Source organism: Podarcis vaucheri, assembly GCF_965113315.1.
Source record: "Podarcis vaucheri genome assembly, chromosome: 6".
Taxonomy (NCBI): Eukaryota; Metazoa; Chordata; class Lepidosauria; order Squamata; family Lacertidae; genus Podarcis; species Podarcis vaucheri.
In genome coordinates, this window is record NC_138764.1 from 46,770,263 (window position 1) to 46,790,988 (window position 20,726).

The following is a 20,726-nucleotide window of genomic DNA, read 5'->3' on the forward strand; positions in this document are numbered from 1 at the left end:
GGCGGAATTGATTAGGACTTCACCCCAGTAAGTAGGGTTGGGATTGCAACCTGTACCTTTAAAAAAAGTGCATTCAATTCACATTTCCCCCCTCAAGGAATTCAGGCAACTATAACTTAAGGCTGCTGGGAATTGTAGCAGTCTGAAGGGTAAACTACATTTCCCATGATTCTCGGGGCTGTGTATGTATGCAAATAATATTGTTTCATTGGTGAGGATCCAAATTCTATCCCCCCACTTCTTGGTCAGGCGGTCTATCCCCCATCCCACTATTTTCAATATTATTATATTGCTGCTGTTGCTGCTCTGGTGAAGGCTGGGTGGACCGCTCCCTTTCCTGCTAACTCCATCTGGCCTAGGGGGCAGGGCCTGCACTCACTGCCACAGCTTGAGGGCCTCCATCAAGGCCTCCAGGACACTGCTGCTGTTGCTGCCTGCGTGAGGGCTGGGTGGACCGCTCCCTCTCCTGCTAATTCCATCTGGCCTAGGGGGCGGGGCCTGCACTCATCACTACAGTTTAGAGGCCTGAGCAGCTACCTGCAGCAAGTGACAAAATGGTTTTAAATGTTTTAAGTGCTTTTAATTTGCTGCACCTTAAATGGTGGTGGTTGTTTTTTATAATATTTTATAATTTTATTTCTGCTTGCAGTTGGTTAAGTATTTAGTCAGGGTGGGGAGTAGTTTAATTTTAGTATTATTGTTTCTTGCTGTGCTTCTATTTTTATTATTCTGTTAAGTTATTATATTGTTTGTATTTTGCCTTTTAAGGGGAAGGGTCAGGGCTGCCTGGGAGTGGGCCTCAGCCAATAGAATGGCTGGGGCAGGTTCCACAGGGGGGAATGTATTGGGACACCCAATTTCAGTGATCACAGGCAGGAGGAGGAGTTACGCTAAGACCAGACCATGTCATTACCGAGGAGGCAGGTTTAGTCGTTGTTTGAGGACTATCCCTGCCTCCAGGTCTGGTCCTGACCGGAAGGATACTGGAATCAGCAAGGGAAACCCACATGACCTGAAAGTGTTGCTGTGCAATGCCAGGTCAATGATGAATAAAACCACTGCCATCCACGACCTGATTGTGGATGGAGGATTTGACCTGGCATGTGTGACAGAGACCTGGTTGGATGAAGCAGATGGGCCTGTCCTTGCCGCTGCTTGCCCACCAGGTTTCTCTTACGCACAGCAACCCAGGTCATGTGGGCGGGGAGGGGGGGGTTGCAGTGATTTTTAGGAAGTCATTAGTCTGCACCAGGCGTCCTATTGGGAAGACCCAATTCTCTGAGTGCATGTTCTGGAAGTTGGGCGATAGGGGCAGTACAGGATTCCTATTGGTGTACCGACCTCCCCGCTGCACCAAGGATTCCCTGCCCGAGCTGCTTCAGGTCGTGGCGGATATGCTCCTGGAGACACCTAGCTTGGTTGTCCTGGGGGATTTTAACATCCATGCCGACACGACCTTACAAGGGGCCGCTCGGGACTTCGTGGAAAGCATGGCCTCCATGGGGCTGTCCCTGAATAAGTTTGGCCCAACTCATAGCCTTAGACTTGGTGTTTACCTCTACGGATGTTGGTGATCTGACATTAGCTAAAAGCGAAACAAAAGAAGTGCCATGGTCAGATCACTTCCTGGTGCAACTGGACTTCTCTGCAACCCTTCCCCTCTGCAGGGAGGTGGGGACCGATTTGGATGGTCCGCCCCCGCCAGATTCAGAAGGAGGTAGACTCCACCATGGGAGCAGTGCCAGGGCGGGAGAGTGCTAGAGTTCTGTCTAGTCCTGTTACATGGGATCCATTCCAATCTGTTACCTCCGAGGATGTGGACAGGCTGCTTGGATAAGTGAAACCAACCACCTGTTTCCTTGATCTTTGCCCATCCTGGCTGATAAAAGCGAGCCGGGAAGGGCTGGGCGATGGGCTCTGCGGGGTGGTGAATGCTTCCCTCTGCGAGGGAGCCTTCCCAGACCCGCTGAAAGAGGCGGTCATTATACTGCTTCTTAAAAAAACATCTTTAGACCCAGCCAATTTGGCCAACTATTGCCCAGTCTCAAATTTACCATTCTTGGGCAAGGTGATTGAGCGGGTGGTTGCCAAACAACTCCAAGCACGCCTGGAGGATGCGGACCATTTGGATCCCTTCCAATCAGGATTCAGGCCTCACCATGGGACTGAAACTGCCTTGGTCGCGTTGGTTGATGATCTCCGGCGGGCTAGGGACAAAGGTGAAAGCTGTTTCCTAGTTCTGCTGGATCTCTGCGGCCTTTGACACCATCGACCATAAGATCCTTCTGGACAGTCTAGAGAGGCTGGGAGCTGGGGGCACTGTTATACGGTGGTTTCGCTCCTTTCTCCTGGGCCGTGTCCAGAAAGTGGTGGGGGGGGATGAGTGTTCAGACCCCTGGGCTCTCACTTGTGGGGTGCCTCAGGGTTCCGTCCTCTCCCCCATGCTTTTTAATATCTATATGAAGCCGCTGGGAGAGATCATCAGGGGGTTTGGGCTAGGTGTTCATCAGTATGCAGATGACACCCAGCTCTACCTCTCCTTTAAATCAGAACCAGTGAAGGTGGTGAAGGTCCTGTGTGAGTGCCTGGAGGCTGTTGGAGGATGGATGGCGGCTAACAGATTGAGGCTGAATCCTGACAAGACAGAAGTACTGTTTTGGGGGGGCAGGCGGGTGTGGGGGATTCCCTGGTCCTGAATGGGGTAACTGTGCCCCTGAAGGACCAGGTGCGCAGCCTGGGAGTCATTTTGGACTCACAGCTGTCCACGGAGGCACAGATTAATTCTGTGTCCAGGGCAGCTGTCTACCAGCTCCACCTGGTACCAGGCTAAGACCCTACCTGCCCGCGGACTGTCTTGCCAGAGTGGTGCATGCTCTAGTTATCTCCCGCTTGGACTACTGCAATGTGCTCTATGTGGGGCTACCTTTGAAGGTGACCTGGAAACTGCAATTAATCCAGAATGCGGCAGCTAGACTGGTGACTGGGAGTGGCTGCCGGGACCACATAACACTGGTTCTGAGAGATCTGCATTGGCTCCCAGTACGTTTCCAAGCACAATTCAAAGTGTTGGTGCTGACCTTTAAAGCCCTAAACGGCCTCGGTCCTGTAAACCTGAAGGAGCGTCTCCACCCCCATCATTCAGCTGAGATCCAGCGCTGAGGGCCTTCTGGTGGTTCCCTCATTGCAAGAGGTAAGGTTACAGGGAACCAGGCAGAGGGCCTTCTCGGTAGTGGCGCCTGCCCTGTGGAACGCCCTCCCAGCAGATGTCAAAGTAATAAACAACTATTTTACTTTTAAAAGACAACTGTAGGCAGCCCTTTTTAGGGAAGTTTTTAATGTCTGGTGCTGTACTGTTTTTAATATTCAGTTGGAAGCCGCCCAGAGTGGCTGGGAAAACCCAGCCAGATGGGCTGGGTATAAATAATAAATTATTATTATTATTATTATTATTATTATTATTATTATTATTATTATTATTATTATCAACATCTAGGGCTGCCATATATCTGGGTTTTTCCGGACACATCTAGGAATTGGGTTGCAAAATGATGTCTGGGCAGATTTTTGCTGAATTGGCAAAATGTCTGAGAAAAGTAGGGGCAATTTTTATGGTCAACCCTCCTATCTTTCACGGAATGTGGGGCTCAAACCCATGACCTTGAGATTATCTCTGTTCTGTATTGTTGGGCCAAACCCCAAGGCCAGAGTTTAAATGTGCTTCTAAATATAGTAAAATTGGTGGGTTAAGCATAGAACTCTTGAGTTGTATGGTGGACAATGAATATTCCCTAGGTTTTATTATTTTCCAAAAACAATTTTGTTGTTCTTTAATAAACATGATGGATAACAAGGTGAAAACTGAGTCTGCAAAGTGTTTTCCATGAAAATAGTTAAAAGTGTCAATTTGGCTGTCAGGGAGCACATATTGCTGATACTCACAGGGGCAGGGGCAGAGGAGAATGTCAGAAGATGCATGCTCCCTTTCCATCAGTACTATTGTGTCCAATTGAAAACATTCAAGCAGAAATTTCCTGGGGATATTGTGCCTGCAGTTCTTTGGGAGTCTTGGGCTTGATGTGTGCTTGGCCTGAACCAATCTCTCCTGTGGTGTTCTTTGGGAGAAGGAACATGGAGTCTTAAGGCCTTTGAACAACTATTATTGAATAATAAAGGCTCACTCTCAGTTCTTTCTAAAATTATATTGGATGTCACCTGCTGGTTAGAAGTTGTGCTGGGAACAAAATATCCAGCTTTCGCTCAGTGATCGAGACTGGGAGGTTTTGTGGTGGAAATTGCCTTATAAATCAGTCTTTGCTTCTGTGAGGGAATTATCTTTGAAAGTATTGCACAGCTGGTATTTGACACCCAGGTATTTGACCCACACTGCATCAGTTTCCTCCCCCATCTGTTGGTGGGTGTTACCAGGTGGGCATGTATTGATACATGTGGGTTTTGGGGAGAAGGAGCTTATAGAAATCTCTCAAATAATGCAACAGGATGTGCTGCTTACCCCAGGTTTGGCAGTACTGAAACTAACAATTCAAACTGGGTTTTAAAGAACAATGAACTTATTGTCCACCTTGTCACAAGAAGATGAATAATAATGAAAGTTATTTTGTTGTTTTGTTCTGGGGAAGGAATTTTTCTGACCATCACTATTATTCCTTCTGTGAAATAGGTATTTCCTGGTCCCCACAATAGTTTCAGAAGTACCCCTGGGCCCCAAAAGGTGGGAGCCTCTGGTTTCCACAGCAACATTTTAGCGACTGGGTGCTTTCATACTTGACCTCCCCCAGCAGAAGTCCATGGTGTTGTAGCTTGCAGCCATTGATCCTCCACGTGCACAGAGGCAGGAATAAGGACTTGCCATTCAGCTCCACTGTAGACACAATTCCACCTGGCCACCTGATTATCATCAGTTTTAGTATTTAAGTATTTGTATTTAAGATGGGGAACCAAGGCTAAAAGATCATGGCTTGGCTAAGAGTAGAACATGACGGTGATGTTGGTGTGCTGTAAACACACTGATGGAGCCAATCCAGAGCTCCTGGCAATGGATTTGCATTGCACAAAATTTTCCCCTTCTACATGGTCTGCTACTGGCTAAAACTATCTTAGTAACAGAGGGCTCTCCATTGATCCCTGACTGTTGACCATACAACCTAGAGCTGTTGGGAGTTGGAGACCAAAAACATCTGGAGAGGTGCTGGTCAGTCTGTTGCCAAAGCAAAATCTAACGTATGCAATACTGAACAGAAGGCAAGCAGGTTGACTTCTCTGGCTCCTCAGGCAGCGGGCAGAGCTGCTGAAACTACCACTTGTCCAAACATGTCAGGAACAGAAGACATCCTCCATAGTAAACGTTTTAAATTTCTTTATGGACAGTTCTTTGATTTGTAGTGGCAGAAAACCCCTTAGAAATGTCATGAAGGAAAGTATCCTTTACTGTTTCACAAAAGTGAAAACAGGAAGGAAATATTCTAATTCAGAAAGCGGCTGTTCTCCACTCTCTTCCCCTCCCCCCTTGGTACAGTGAGTGATTAAGTCATCTCCTTCCTGCCTCTTTGTGGGCGTGATATATAATATATGCAAACTTTGCCCTTATTTCAGGAACTTTAGCCAAGAGGGCGGGTGTGGCTGCTGTAGCTGGAGCCGCATAAAGTTTCCCTTGACACAATACCGTCTGGGCTGACATAAGAACACCTAGAAGGGTTTGAAGATGTTGCTCCAGCTGCTCTCTGACCTCTGGGAGGCCTTGTCCCTGCAGGTTGTTCTGGTGTTTCTGGCAACATTTCTACTTATTGCTGATTATAAGAAACAGATTCGCCCAAGGAATTACCCCCCAGGGCCCAGGCCTCTTCCCTTTCTGGGTAGCACACTACATCTGGATTTTAAGAAGCCTCAGATTTCAGCACAAAAGGTATGGATAGAGGAAAGGCCTTTAGGATGGTGTGGGACATTTCTCCCTATAAAATGCCCAGCCAAGTGGGCGCAAAATTGAGAAAATCTATTGGAGGGTGCCAGATTTTGGCCCCACTCACCACCTAACAGCTATTTGTAACAAACCTGTGTCCACAACTGCCATTTGCTTTCTATGGCTGGCAGAATATTGTGGGTGTGCATGTATGTGTTGTTGTACATTGCCCTACCTTCACTCCCCCTTTATCTTTGCAACAGCTTTGTGTGGTAGACTAGGCTAAGTTACTACATGCAAATAAGCAGCAACTCTTGTGAATAGATTGCAGGTGGAAGATGGAGGGGGACTGTCCACTTACAGCTCCTGGAAACCATTTGACAGCAATCAAAGCTTCCTTCTTCCATATTTCTTTCTCCCTCTCCCTCCAGCCTGCCAACAAATTAATAATATAATATATTAGATAGGATATTATATTTTCTTCCTCCATCTCCATTCGGGTTCTAGGGCTGCTCAGTGATACTAAAACTCCAGTGACACATAATGTGGCATTTTTGGGCTGGCGGCAAGAAAGATCAGGGAGAAGAACCTGGACAAAATTGCAGTAAACTGTAAGGGAGATTCAGAGGTCTAAACTGGGGAAAAAAGCTATGTTGTGTGGAGTCCCCAATCTACACATGCATCTGCACTTTGGAAGAGTTTGGATTTCATATCCCGCCTTTCACTCCCTTTAAGGAATCTCAAAGCAGCTAACATTCTCCTTTCCCTTCCTCCCCCACAACAAACACTCTGAGAGACTTCAGAGAAGTGTGACTGGCCCAAGGTCACCCAGCAGCTGCATGTGGAGGAGCGGAGACGCGAACCCGGTTCCCCAGATTACGAGACTACCGCTCTTAACCACTACACCACACTTTATAGTTTTGACAATTCAGGCAGTGGTTCTGTTTTACAATACAATTACATAGTTATGTTGATATACAATTATACAAATATACAATTACATAGTTATGTTGATACATCTTACCAGATGTCCCCATTTCCCAGGGACAGTCCCCAGATTTGTGAATAAGTCCCTCAACAAATTCCATCCCCAGAATGTCCCCAGATATCATCTAATGTCCCCGGGAAACGCAGCCTATAGGAGCAGCCTCCCAACATCTGGGAAGGGAGGCTTCACGCTGCCTATCAGAGCTTGCGTGCAAGCAGGAGGGGGCAGGGATCTCTCAGTTAGGCAACGAGAAGCCTCCCTTCCCAGCTAAGGGATCCCTGCCCCCTCCTGCTTGCACGTAAGTAGGAATGGGATTGGGGCTGCTCCGTTGGGAATGGAGGCATCACGCTGCCCGAGCCTCACCGCTGCCGCTCTCCATCTTCTCCACCTTCTATGCCTGACCCACCATGCACCGCTTCCCCACCCAACCCCACCACGAAAGAACCAACAACTCAGGGGCTGCCTAGGCTCATGGAGAAAGGTGATAGAAGCATCGGAGGAAGGGGAAACGTGGTGGTTGAGGTCAAGGTGGCGGCCAGTGTGGTGTAGTGGTTAAGAGCGGTAGTCACGTAATCTGGGAAACCGGGTTTGATTCCACGCTCCTCCACTTGCAGCTGCTGGGTGACCTTGGGCCAGTCACACTTCTCTGAAGTCTCTCAGCCCCACTCACCTCACAGAGTGTTTGTTGTGGGGGAGGAAGGGAAAGGAGAATGTTAGCCGCTTTGAGACTCCTGAAGGGGAGTGAAAGGCGGGATATCAAATCCAAACTCTTCTTCTTCTTCTTCCTACTGCCATCACTGCAGCATCAACATCCTGAACGTGTAGTATGTATGTATGTATGTATGTATGTATTTAAAGTGTCCCCGGATTCATTGAAAAAAATGTGGCAACCTTATCTTAATTCACTTTTGCATTTCTTGCATCTTTTTTTTTTTTTTATAATAATTTTTATTACATTTTTTCCAAATTACAGAGAAAACAAAAAGAAAGACAGAGCTAAAGAAAAAAAGAAAGAAAAAACAGAAAATCTCAACCATTTCGACAACTTATTTCAAATTTCCATTGGACTTCCCCACATCTCCCATATGAGTGCATTCTTGATAATAAAATTTGCCAGCAAATTATACCCTTATTTCATATGTTTCTTTACATTTTCAGTTGCAATTTAAGTTTAAATCTCTTATTCTCCAATTACTCTAAAAATGTAACATAATATCCTTTTTACCCGTTTAAACTTTGATTCTTTCATGAATATTGTCAGTTTCATAGATAATTAAATTTCATTGCTGGGGCTAACGTTCCCAATCATACGACGTCTTATGTTTCATACAACTTATAATACTTCTGCAAATAGTCTTTAAATTTTTTCCAGTCCTCCTCCATTGCCTCTTCTCCCAGGTCTCGGATCCTTGCAGTCATCTCGGCCAGTTCCATGTAGTTCATCAATTGCGTCTGCCAGTCCTCCAGTGTGGGCAAATCTTGGGTCTTCCAATGCTTAGCAATAAGGATTCTTGCTGCTGTTGTAGCATACATAAAAAAAGTTCTATCCTTTTTTAACACCTTCTGGCCGACAATGCCCAGAAGGAAGGCCTCTGGTTTCTTGGGGAAGGTGTACTTAAACACCTTTTTTAACTCGTTATAAATCATTTCCCAAAAGGCCTTCAATCTTGGACAAGTCCACCAGAGGTGAAAGAATGTCCCTTCAGCCTCCTTACATTTCCAACATTTATTGTCAGACAAATGGTATATCTTAGCAAGTTTGACTGGGGTCATGTACCACCGGTATACCATTTTCATAATGTTTTCTTTCAAGGCATTACATGCCGTAAATTTCATACCGGTGGTCCATAACCTTTCCCAGTCTTTGGACATAATATTGTAACCAATGTCTTGAGCCCATTTTATCATGGCTGACTTAACTGTCTCATCCTGAGTGTTCCATTTAAGCAGCAAGTTGTACATTCTCGATAATACCTTGGTCTTTGGTTCTAGCAACTCTGTCTCAAGTTTCGATCTTTCCACCTGGAATCCTACCTTTTTATCTAGCTTAAAAACCTCATTAATTTGGGCATAGTGTAGCCAATTTTGCACCTTATCCTTTAGTTTTTCAAAGCTCTGCAACCTCCAATTACCTCCGATGTTTTCTATTATTTCCCAATATTTCGGCCAATGTGCCTCCATATTGGCTGTTTTCCGAGCTTTGGCCTCTATTGGTGAGATCCACCTCGGAGTTTTAGTTTCCAATAAGTCTTTGTATTTTTTCCAGACCATATATATTGCTTTCCTGACAATATGGTTTTTGAACATTCCATATGTTTTCCCCTTGTCATACCACAAATACGCATGCCAACCTAACGAATTGTTAAAGCCTTCCAGATCTAGGACATCAGTGTTTTCCAATAAGATCCAATCCTTCATCCAGCAGAAGGCCGCAGCTTCATAGTATAACCTTAAGTCCGGCAGGGCAAACCCCCCTCTCTCCTTTGCATCAGTTAGTATTTTAAACTTTATTCGGGGCTTTTTGCCCTGCCAGACGAACCTAGAAATATCCCTCTGCCACTTTCCAAAACATTCCACTCTGTCCACGACCTGCAAGGCTTGAAACAGAAACAACATTTTTGGCAAAACGTTCATTTTTATAACTGCAATTCGGCCTAACAAGGATAATTTCAGTCTTGACCAAGTTTCCAAATCTTTTTTAACCTCTGACCAGCATTTTTCATAATTATCTTTGAATAGATTCAAATTCTTAGAAGACAGATTAACCCCCAGGTATTTCACTTTTTTAACAATGTTTAGTTCTGTTTCCCTCTGGAACCCCTCTGTTTCAATAGCCGTCAAATTTTTCCCTAACACCTTAGTTTTTTGTTTGTTCAACTTAAAACCCGCCACCCGACCAAATTTCTGAATCAATTCCAAAACTCTTTTTGTACTAGGTTCTGGCTCCTGTAATGTTAAAACCAAGTCATCTGCAAATGCTTTCAGTTTATATTGTTTCGCTCCGACCCGTATTCCTTGTACCTGCCGATCCTCCCTTATCATATTCAGCAAAACCTCCAGAACCGAGATAAACAACAGAGGGGATAGGGGGCACCCCTGGCGTGTTCCTTTTTCAATATGAAGTTCTTCTGTCACCACATTGTTCACTATCAACTTAGCTTTTTGTTCCGAATAGATTGCCTCTATTCCATTCTCAAACCCCCTTCCCACTCCCATCCCTTCCAAGTTTTTCTTCATAAATTTCCAAGAAATGTTGTCAAAGGCCTTCTCCGCATCAATAAAAATTAACACTGCTTTGGTGTTAATGTTTGTTTGTAAAAGTTCCAGAATATCGATAATGTTCCTGGTGTTGTCAAACAAATGTCTGCCTGGGAGAAAGCCTGCTTGGTCCTTATGAATTACTTCATTTAATACTTTTTTAAATCTATTAGCTAGAACATCCGCAAATATTTTGTAATCCACATTTAGGAGTGAGATGGGTCGGTAGTTCTTAAGTTGAGTCTTTTCAGTTTCCACTTTAGGTATCAGTGTGATGAATGCTTCTTTCCACGTATCTGGTGCCCTCCCTCCCCCCATAATCTGGTTACAAACCTCCATTAATGGTTGTATCAAGTAGTCTTTTAAAGTCTTATAGTATTTGGAGGTGAGTCCATCAGGGCCTGGAGATTTGCCTAGCTGCGTATTCTGAATGGCATCCTCAATTTCCTGTTGTGTTATTTTACAGTTCAAGATTGATCTCTTTTCTTGTGATAATTCTGGAAGGCCGTTTTCTTTCAAAAATTGTTCTATCTCAGTCGCATCCTCGGATCCTTGTGTATACAATTTTTTAAAATATTTCTGGAAACACTTTCTAATTTCTCCCGGTTTCTGAATGTTCTTTCCTTCAACTTCTAGATTGGTAACATAATTTAATTTTTGTCTCTTTTTCAACTGCCAAGCTAGCAGTTTCCCACATTTATTCGCCGACTCAAAAGATCTTTGTTTCATTTGTTTAATCTTCCATTCCACTTCTTGATTAATCAGTTTCGCATATTGTGACTGGTGGAATTTAATTTCTCTTAAAGTCTCCTTTGATTTTGGGTTTAATCTTAATTTTTTCTCACCATCTCTTATCTTCTCCAATATCTTATCCTTTTTACCATTCCAGAACTTTTTCTTGATCGTATTCTGTTGTATCAGAAACCCTCTCATAACAGCTTTACTCGCGTCCCAGATTATTCTTTTTTCCACCGAGGTATTCAAGTTAATTTCAAAATAGTCCTTTAAAGCTTTTTGGGCCTTCTTTACAATCTCTTGATCTCTTAGCAGGTTGTCATTCATTTTCCATCTGAAGGAATCGGCGGTAGTTAGTCTCATTTCCATTTTCAAAGCGTTATGGTCGGAGCATGTCTTTGGGCAGATTTCTATTTTTATAGTCTTAGGTGCCAGCCCTCTAGTTGTCCAAATTTGGTCGATTCTTGTCCATGACAGATGGGCCTCAGAAAAGAAAGTTCCTTCTTTACCAAGGGGGTTTCTCGTCCTCCATAAATCAATTAAATCCATATTGTCAGTTAATTCAAAAAAGGTTTTTGGTAGTCTTCCATCTTTGGTCAAATTCTGGTTCTGTGACTTATCCATAAAAGTAGAGACAACCCCATTCATATCTCCCATCATAATGATGTTAGAATAGTCCAGATAGTCCAGTAATGTCTCATGCAGCTTCTTGTAAAATTCTGATTTCCCCTCATTTGGTGCGTAGATTCCTAATATCAATATTTTCTCTCCTTGGGTCGATATTTCAATAGCCAGGATTCTTCCTTGTTCATCTTTGAACAAGAATTTTGGTGAAAGGTTCTCCTTGGCGTAGATCACCACGCCTCTCTTTTTAACTCTGTCTGATGAAATAAATTCTTGGCCTAATCTTTTATTTATTAACACCTTCTTGTGTAACCTGGTCACATGAGTTTCTTGCAAACAAATTATATCCAAATTTTCTTTCTTTAGAATATGGAAGATCCTTTTGCGTTTTTCTGGGGAATTCGCGCCATTAATGTTCCAACTATACAGCTGCAGAGACATCCTGTATCGATCTGTTGTTACTCTTTATTGGGTGTCTTCTTTTTTGTCCGGGTCCGAAGGTGGTGGCTCTTTCCCGAACTCTGGTGGTGGCCAAATAGCTGCTGCTCCTTTCTGCAAGTCTTCTCCGTTGTCGTGTAGGAACTTCTGGCTATCCTCTTTCGTTTTGATTTTTATCTTCTTTCCTTTGTATTTGAATGAAAGGCCTTGTGGAAACTCCCACCTGTATGGTATTCCGTTACCTCTCAAAAGTCCAGCTAGGTCAGTATAGTTAGATCTGAGATCCAGTAATTGCTTAGGGATGTCCTTGTAGATTTGTGCTCTTCTGTCCTGTATCACAAGCGCTTTGTTAAAATGTAGGTCAAGTAGCTTGTCTCTCTCCTGTTTAGTCCTTAAGATGATCAAACAGTCTCTAGGCCTGTCTTTTCCAACGACTCTTCCCAATCTAAATGCGGTTGTTATTTTAAAGTCTGTGTCTTCATTAATACCCCAGAATTTAGAGAATTCTGCTGTTAGAAAACCTATCAAGTCCTCTTTCTCAATCTCTGGGATAGAGCGTAATCTCAGATTATTTTCCTTATTTCGCAGTTCCACCAAAGACAGGTAGGCCTGCTGGTCTGTAATATGTTTGTGGAGAGGTCTTACCTCTCCTTTCAGTTCCTCCACTCCTTTTGCTGCGGCCTCTGCTTTTTGGTTCGCAGCCTCCGCCAATTTTCGATTTTCAGATGTTGCGTCGTTTAGATTTCCAATGTCTTGTGAGTGCTTAGCCACCTGTTCTGAAAGTTTGGTAATTGAGGATGTGGCTAAATCAATTTTTGCAGTTTGGTCATCCACTTTTTTGTTCAAAATTGCAAATTGTTGTAACATTTCCTCTAACAAAGTGTTAGACCCTCCAGATGCCATATCCTCACCTGTTAATTGTTCAGCTTCTTCAGCTAGAGTTGTTGGCGAGGGTGCAGTCTGCAAAACGGCAGGGACTGAAGATCTGCGTCCCTGAGAAAATAGGGTTGTTTGTGTCAGTTTGCCTTTCCCTGCCTTCGACGCAGCTCTTGTTTTTACTCTGTCGCTCATTCCCCACCTGTCTTTGGATTCAAGGTCAGGCTGTCAAAATTTTCCTGGGAAAAGCAGGCCTTGGAGTAAACAACCAAACCACAGAGAGACAAAGCAAAATTGGTTCCCAGGAAATTGTAAATCCCAAACTCCACTAGAGGGAGTACTGTTACAGTTCAGGAAGGAAGAGACAAAGTTTCAGTCGCCATTAAAGTTCCTACAATTAAATAAATTAACAATAGTCTTTGGAGAAGACCTTTTCCCTCAAGCAGAGCTCTCACAATGTTGCCACAAGTCTCTTAAAAGGTGCAAAGTGCAGTTGTTAAATTGTATCCAACAGTGATGCCTCTAAATATCCATTTCAAATTTGTAAGTGTATCTGCAAAACAGCCTTTTGTCCCGCTGCAAGTCCGGGGCTTGGGTTTTTAAAGTCTTTAAAATTTTTTAGTAAGTTTAGCAGAGGAGGAAGTCCCCATAGAAAAAGATAGAGCCAGTCCCAAAGAAATAAAAGTAACTTGCCTTTCAGTTTCCAGCTTCTCTAAGCGTATGGTTTCTCTTGTTTTAAAGCCCTTCTGTACTGCTTCCAGCCTGTCAGATCCTTTGCCTTTGATCACTAAGCACCATCGGGAGACGGACTTCCTTTTTCTCGTCTCCCGCTTTCAGCCAAATTCATAGATTTTGTAATCCAATCTCAGGTGAATCTTACTCACGAGTAGTTGGTCTGTAATCCAATGTAGAAGGAAGAAAGGTCGGCGCTCATCCATAACAGCCGCGCGGCTTCACTCCCGCAGAAAGAGCGATGAATCCACAGCACCTGCATTTCTTGCATCTTTAAACAAAAGTAAACTAATAAGATTTGTCATATATGTAGACCTGCAAAACTAGATTAACAGCTCACAGTTCAGTGTTGGGTGGCAATCAGAGTCTGGCCGTGTAGTGCATCAAACAGCTTGTCATTATTGGTCTGCAATTGTTAGAGGTGGAGGAATATGGGAGTTTTTCTTTCATTTAGTTCCTCATTTATCTGTTGTTCAGTTTGCCACACTTCTACATCCAATAATGCTTCAGTTAATGTATTGTTTCAGGCAGTGAGAATGAATTAAAATTGCATTAAATTGCACCTGAGCTGACTTTCTGCCCCATCCCTAGTAGTGATGGAATAATATGCTGTCGTTAAGCACTGTATGGAAGCAGCAGGTAGTATCTTTTTCACAGCCATTTTTGGGTCCACAGCTGCCTTGACCAACTACATTCTTTCCATGGTACCCTGTGGGGTTCAGGAGCCCAGTTATGTCACCCCTTGCCTGCAGAGCTGGCAGCCTCTCACCCTTTTTTGAGCACCCTCCCTTGTGGAGTGTTCCCTCAGCCTCCTCTCCTCTCCCCTCTCCTTGGGAGTCCTCTAGGCAGCCACTGCTGCCCTCCTTCTTCTCTGAGCTTCCCCACCTCCGTGCCAAAGAGAGGTGCCTCCTCACACTGCCCCACAGGGGCCTGGAACTTGTCTGTCCCAACAGCAAGGACTGGCTGGCTGGGCTCCCTAACCCACTTGCTTCCTTGTTCCGTGGCCACCTCAGCTCCTGACAACCAGCACACCCAGAACATTCACTCGCGGAGCTCGTAACCAGGGCTGCTGCAACAAACAGCCGCACAAGCCTTTGGGAGGCAGAGATGCTAGAGGGCATCAGAGGAGGGAGGGAAGGAAAGAGGGACAGAGACTAGTGTTGCCCGCAGCACTCTTAACCATAATTCAAGGCACCCTAGGGTACCATGGCGCTCTGGTTGCAAACCACTGAGCTAAGGCTTCCCTGTGATTGTGTCCATTTAGGAAAGGGAGGGCATTGGGAAGTGAAACAGGTCCAGTTCAGAGGTCACTGTCCACAGATGCCCAACATATAGACCTCCAGGTATAGGGCAGTATATAAATTCAAACAACAACAACAAAATATAGCAAAAATGTTATGCAAATGAAACAGCAAAGAGAAATATGTTAATAGTGAGCAGAACCCAAGTGGGGATGCAGCATGCTGGAACTCATGTCAAGTGGGCCTGTGGCCAAGGTCCAGGTCACATTTTCAAATGCCTTGCAGTCTTTCCAACATATTAAGTAGGCAAGCAGAATAATAATGATCGTAGCAGAAGGCAGTGAAACAATTTTAAAAACCAGAAATAACCATGTGGCCCATAATGGCTGACCACATTTCAATGTTTCCATTGAGTTTATTATTCTAGAAAAAATACATTTCTGCATATGCATGAATATGAACTCATGTATTTTGTGGGGAGACAATTCTCCATTCTTTCACTGCTGGGATTTTACCACTTGTCAGTGGTGAGTGAGAGCAAACAGTTGACATGACCAAAAGAATCATTGTAGTAAAGGCCAACCATTGCCTCAGTTGTCTGAATAAACCTCCTCTAGGGCTTTGGCGTCCTTGACCAGAACAATCCCAAACTTCATGCCAGCATCAGTGATTCGCAGGACTGTTGTCTTGACCTTCCTAGATGCAGGATTAGAGTCGCTGAATTCCCTAGTGATCTCTTGACTTGTGGGTCTGACAGGATGGTGTTTTTAATGGCAGCTTAACTCCCTGGTGCATTTTTGTTTTAAGGAGGATTCTGTTCCCAATTTCCATGAAGAAAACGTTCTACATTCAGCACTGGATCTGTTTCTTGCTGGAACGGAAGCAACTTCTACAACCCTGCGTTGGGGTTTGCTGTATATGGCAATTTATCCAGAAATTCAGAGATTTTCTTTTATTTGCAGCAAAACTCCAAGCGGAAACAGATTCTGTGATTGGCCAGTCTCGCCAGTCAGCGATGGATGACAGGGACAGAATGCCGTATACCAATGCTGCTGTTCATGAAATTCAAAGAATAAGCAATATTATACCTTTGAATGTGCCCCGGGTGACAACTAAGGACTGTACACTGGCTGGGTTTCATATTCCCAAAGTAAATGCTAAGAAGATAAACCTTTCTCATAAGCCGTTCCTCTTCTCTTGAAATGTGAAAACTTGATGCCAAAGTTCTAAGTCAGGGATAGCTAGTGTGCTGCTCCCAAGATGCTGTTGAACTCCTTCTGCTTGAGCCAGCATGGCCACTGGGCAGGGTCTGGGGTGTTCTTTGGGCACATCAAGATCTGGAGTGGAGGGAAGGGGTTATGGCTAGATAGACTTTTGGTTCTTTCCAACCCCTGGCAAAAAATGGATTCCAAGTGCAGTCTGTACCATTTGCATGGATAGCTAGTTTCTTTTTAAATGACCATTACTAGTAACCCAAACTGCAACACCTGGTGTTTCCTATTCTACTTTGAATATATTTTAAAATTGAACCTGTGTTTTTGTGAGACGTGGTTCAATGAATTACTTAATAATGCATAAAAATATCCCATTCAAAACATTTTTTTCTGAGTTGGACTTGGATCTCGGAGGCTTAGTACTGCTGTAGTTGCACAGATCCAAAGACAAAGATTTCTTTGCAAGTTTTAGTCTACCACTTTTCTCTGCTTCTTCTTTGGCAGGACACTATATTACTTACCAACTTGACCTCACTGCTCTTTGACGAGGATGAGTGGGAAACACCCAGTGTGTTTAATCCTGGTCATTTCCTAGAGAATGGTCAGTTCAGGAAAAGGGAAGCGTTTCTGCCATTCTCTGCAGGTAACAAAAGTTGATGGGTGGCTCATTAGAATTGCAACAGTGACTACATGATAATGGCTTGGATGGGGGAAGTCTGGTGTATTGCTAAAATAGTTGTGCACTGTAGGGGTCCCCAACCTATTGAAGCTAGTGGTCATATCTGGCATTCTGGGGAAGTGCTCTGTGTGTAAGACACAAATGGCTGCCATAGGAGGTGTGATGTTACACAATACGGTGTTGGCATGCTCTCTTCCCACTCCTCACTGAGCCGTGTGGTTTTTTGAGGGGATGAGGAAATAGATAGGACTGGTTTCTTCATTTTGAAACAACAGAATGTTTATAGGTATTTGGCTTCCTGGTCCACCAGTGTCGTTTTAAACAGGCCTCTGTCACTACGGCTTTAGCAACAACTAGTTACAAAAGTAAAAGTTTACTGTAGCAAAAGCTTTCCACTGAAACAGTCTCTTTCTCCCCCTCTTCTAGGAAAGCGAGTTTGTCTTGGAGAGCAGTTGGCGAGGACCGAGCTCTTCATTTTCTTCACTGCCCTAATTCAGAAGTTCACTTTCCAGGCTCCAAAGAATGAGACATTAAGCCGTGAATTTAGGATGGGTGTGACATTGTCTCCCCTGCCATACCAGATATGCACATTCTCTCGCTAAGGGGACCCATCTTATAGCATTCTTTAAAAAGTATTATTAGTTTGTGGGATAGAAGCACACCTGAGGCTTAATCCTAATTACGTATGTTTTTTAAAATGATTTTTATTGGTTTTACATACAATCACATTACGTAACATCGTACCATCTTATTTTATCTTTTTGGCTCAACTGAGCCTAACAACTTCCCTCCCTCCCATCTGATGGTTTATAAAATTAAACTTTACATCTTTGCATTTCACTTCGTTTCCTATCGTTGTTATATCATTACCTAAAATATTGTATTACTCAACCTGAATAGGTAGCAGTTTCATCTTACAAATCTCCAAATAACCCTGCTGATGATGTTAATTGCTTAGAGTTGTTTTTTAGATATAATATAAATTTGTTCCTTTGGAATGCTTGGTCTCGCTGGTTCCAGATTCTTCCTGTCAGTTTTGCCAGTTCTGCAAAGCCCATCAACTTCATCTGCCACTCTTCTTTTGTTGGTAGCTCCTGTTGTTTCCATCTTTGGGCTAACAATATTCTTGCCACAGTTGTTGCATACACGAACAATTTTTTATCTTGTCTCGGTATCACTCTACCTACTATACCTAATAAAAAAAGCTTCTGGTTATTTTTATTTGGGGGGGGCGGGTTCTTTTTTTAAATAGATTTTTATTCAGTACAAATTAAAAAACATACATATTTACAGCAAAAGAAAATACAAAAGAAAAAGAAAATACATCTAACCAAGGAAAAAGAATTAGAGAATATTTTGTCTTTTTTCATATTTACAGTTACCTCTATAAAATGCTATTCATGATAACACATTGAAATGACGAATAAGATATCAGAAAAAAGAACAAAGAACAAAGAAGTTAAAGAAAAAATCATATGTGAAAATTTTCAAAAGTAGATAAGCACTCACAATACATAGCCGTCTCCCATCTACCTTTATATTCAATTGTATAATTTCATCTTGTCCCTATCCACCTCAAATAAATTGTTTCTTTTGAAGAAAAAAAAAACAGAAAAAGAAAAGAAAAGAAAGAAAGAAAGAAAGGGGGGGGAGAAAAAGACTTCCACCGTTTACCTCACGGGTTTTTAATAGTCCGTTCTTCAGAGCCTCTGTTTTCATAGATTATTCTAAACACAACCAGATTTTTGTAGTTGAGCCCTGGTTTTGTAAATAATCATTTAAGCACTCCCATTGCTTCATAACCATAGTTTTGGATTTTCTCCTTATTATATCTGTCAATTTTGCTAATTCCAGGTACTCGCAAAGTTTCCCCAAACATTCTCTTTTTGTTGGGATGCTTTCCTCTTTCCAATAGCTAGCAATCCAAATTCTTGCCGCTGTTGTCGCATATAGAAATAAGTTAATTTTATCTTTGGGGATATCTTTATCTAGGATTCCTAATAAATATGCCTCTGCCTTTTTTTTGTGTGTGTGTGATGTCCTTATCAATTTTTTTATTTCGTCATGGATCATGTCCCAAAAGGTTTTAATCTTTGGGCAAGTCCACCACATGTGGTATAACGTACCTTTTGTTCTGTTACATTTCCAACATTTGTCGTTGTTCCTTTTATTTATTTTTGACAGTCTGTCAGGAGTTAAGTACCATCTGTGGTGAATTTTAAAATTATTCTTGTCTTTCTATTTATATCCAATAAGTGGTGCTGTAGTCTCTATTAGTGTATTCTTCTGGTTGTAATTGCTTTTAACAGCCACACGTATCATTGTATCTTCTTTCCTTCCCTGTCTTTCTCTCTCCGGAGACTTTAGAAACTCTCTCTGGGATCTTTAAGGACTCCTCTTCGTCTTCTCTTCCTGTCCCTGTTTCTAGCAGTCTCCGTCAATGGCGGAGGGTCCCCGTGACTCAGCACACCTCCACACTTCTCTTTCCCTTCTCCCACACAGGCATGTCAGATTTCTCAAGTTATTTTTCCTCAGCGGGTCTCTTTTTTTAGTCGTTTATTTTCACTACAGTTTTTAGTCCATTATAAAGTCCTCCAATAGTTTACTCTTCTAGTTTTTCCTAATTTCTAGTTTCAGTTCGTTATTTTTGCTCAATCTGGTGTATCTAGACACGCTTTTCTTAAAACACCTTGTGCAATTATTAGCAGAGGGTTTTCGCATGAGGCGCACGGCCCCCTTCTCTGTTGTCTGTTCAGTTCTGTAGTTCTGTCCACAAACTGTTTCTTCCTGCCTCCCCCTCCCTCCACTGAACAGGCAGAGGTTTTCCAATTAATTTCTTTTCTTTCAATTATTTTACAGGGGAGGCATTTGCTTTTCACAGTCTCCTTTTTATACGAGAGTTCAGCGCTGCCATGCCGGGGAATTGGGGCGTTTGTACCAGAGAGTGGTTTTGCCTCTTTGCGCAAAGGTCTTCCCCCTCGTCTTTCTATATCAGTTTTCTTTGTTCTGTAATATTGGGAAACCTCTTCTTTTGTGCTGCCTTAGGCTTCCGCCCTCAGCTTCCCCCCTCTTTACACGTCCACCACATATGGTAAAAAGTACCTTCTTTTTCCTTACATTTTGGCCAATTTAACTGGCGTTAAATACCAGTTAATACCACCTATACATCATTTTCATAACATTTTCTTTAAGTGTATTACATACTGTAAAATTACTGTATTTTTCGCCCTATAGGACGTACTTTCCCCCCTCCAAAAATGAAGGGGAAATGTGTGTGCGTCCTATGGGGCGAATGCAGGCTTTAGTAAGCTCTGCGCAAGCCTTGCGAGCCTGGGGGAGTTCCTGCGGGCTCACAAGGCTTGCGGGCAGCAGCCTGCAGCCCGAAGAATGGGGCGCGCTGCGGAGCACACCCCGTGCTTCGGGCAGATGTCCGCAAGCCCTGCGCGCGCGGCGGGAGGTCCCGCCGGGTTCGCAAGGCTTGCGGATAGCAGCCTGTTCTGGGGGCTGGGGGGGAAAATAAATTCTTTTTATTCATTCCCCCCCCCCAAAAAAAATGAGGTGCGTCCTATGGGCCAGTGCGCCGTATAGGGCGAAAAATATGGTAATACCTTCATTCCATAACCTCTCCCAATCTTCTAACTGTATGCTATGTCCAATATCTTTAGCCCAATATATCATTACCAATTTTACCTCCAAATCCTAATTTTACCTCATAATCCTAATTATGTTTAGCCAGAATTCATTAGGGCTTAACCCAGGTAAGTAGGGTTGGAATTGCAGCATGTATCTTTAAAGCACATTCAAAACAGACTTGCCCCCTCAATGAATCTGGGGAACTGTAGTTATTTTGGGAGTTGTAGTTTACCTCTGAAAGAGCAACATTTCCCGGGAAATCACATTTCAGGTGATTTTGTATGCAGATCATAATGATCCATTGATGAGGCTCCAGAGTCCCCATTCCCTGTCCTTGGTACGGGGGTCTCTCCCCCACCCCATTATTTTCAAAATTATTTTATGTAATAACAAT

The 20,726-nt window shown here is 43.3% G+C and overlaps 1 protein-coding gene across 1 annotated transcript in view; it reads left to right on the plus strand.

Annotated features, from left to right (window-relative positions):
• LOC309534720 (uncharacterized protein) overlaps window positions 1–20,726 on the plus strand; it is a 97,137-nt gene that overhangs the window by 53,756 nt on the left and 22,655 nt on the right. The gene's annotated exons all lie outside the window — the stretch shown is intronic.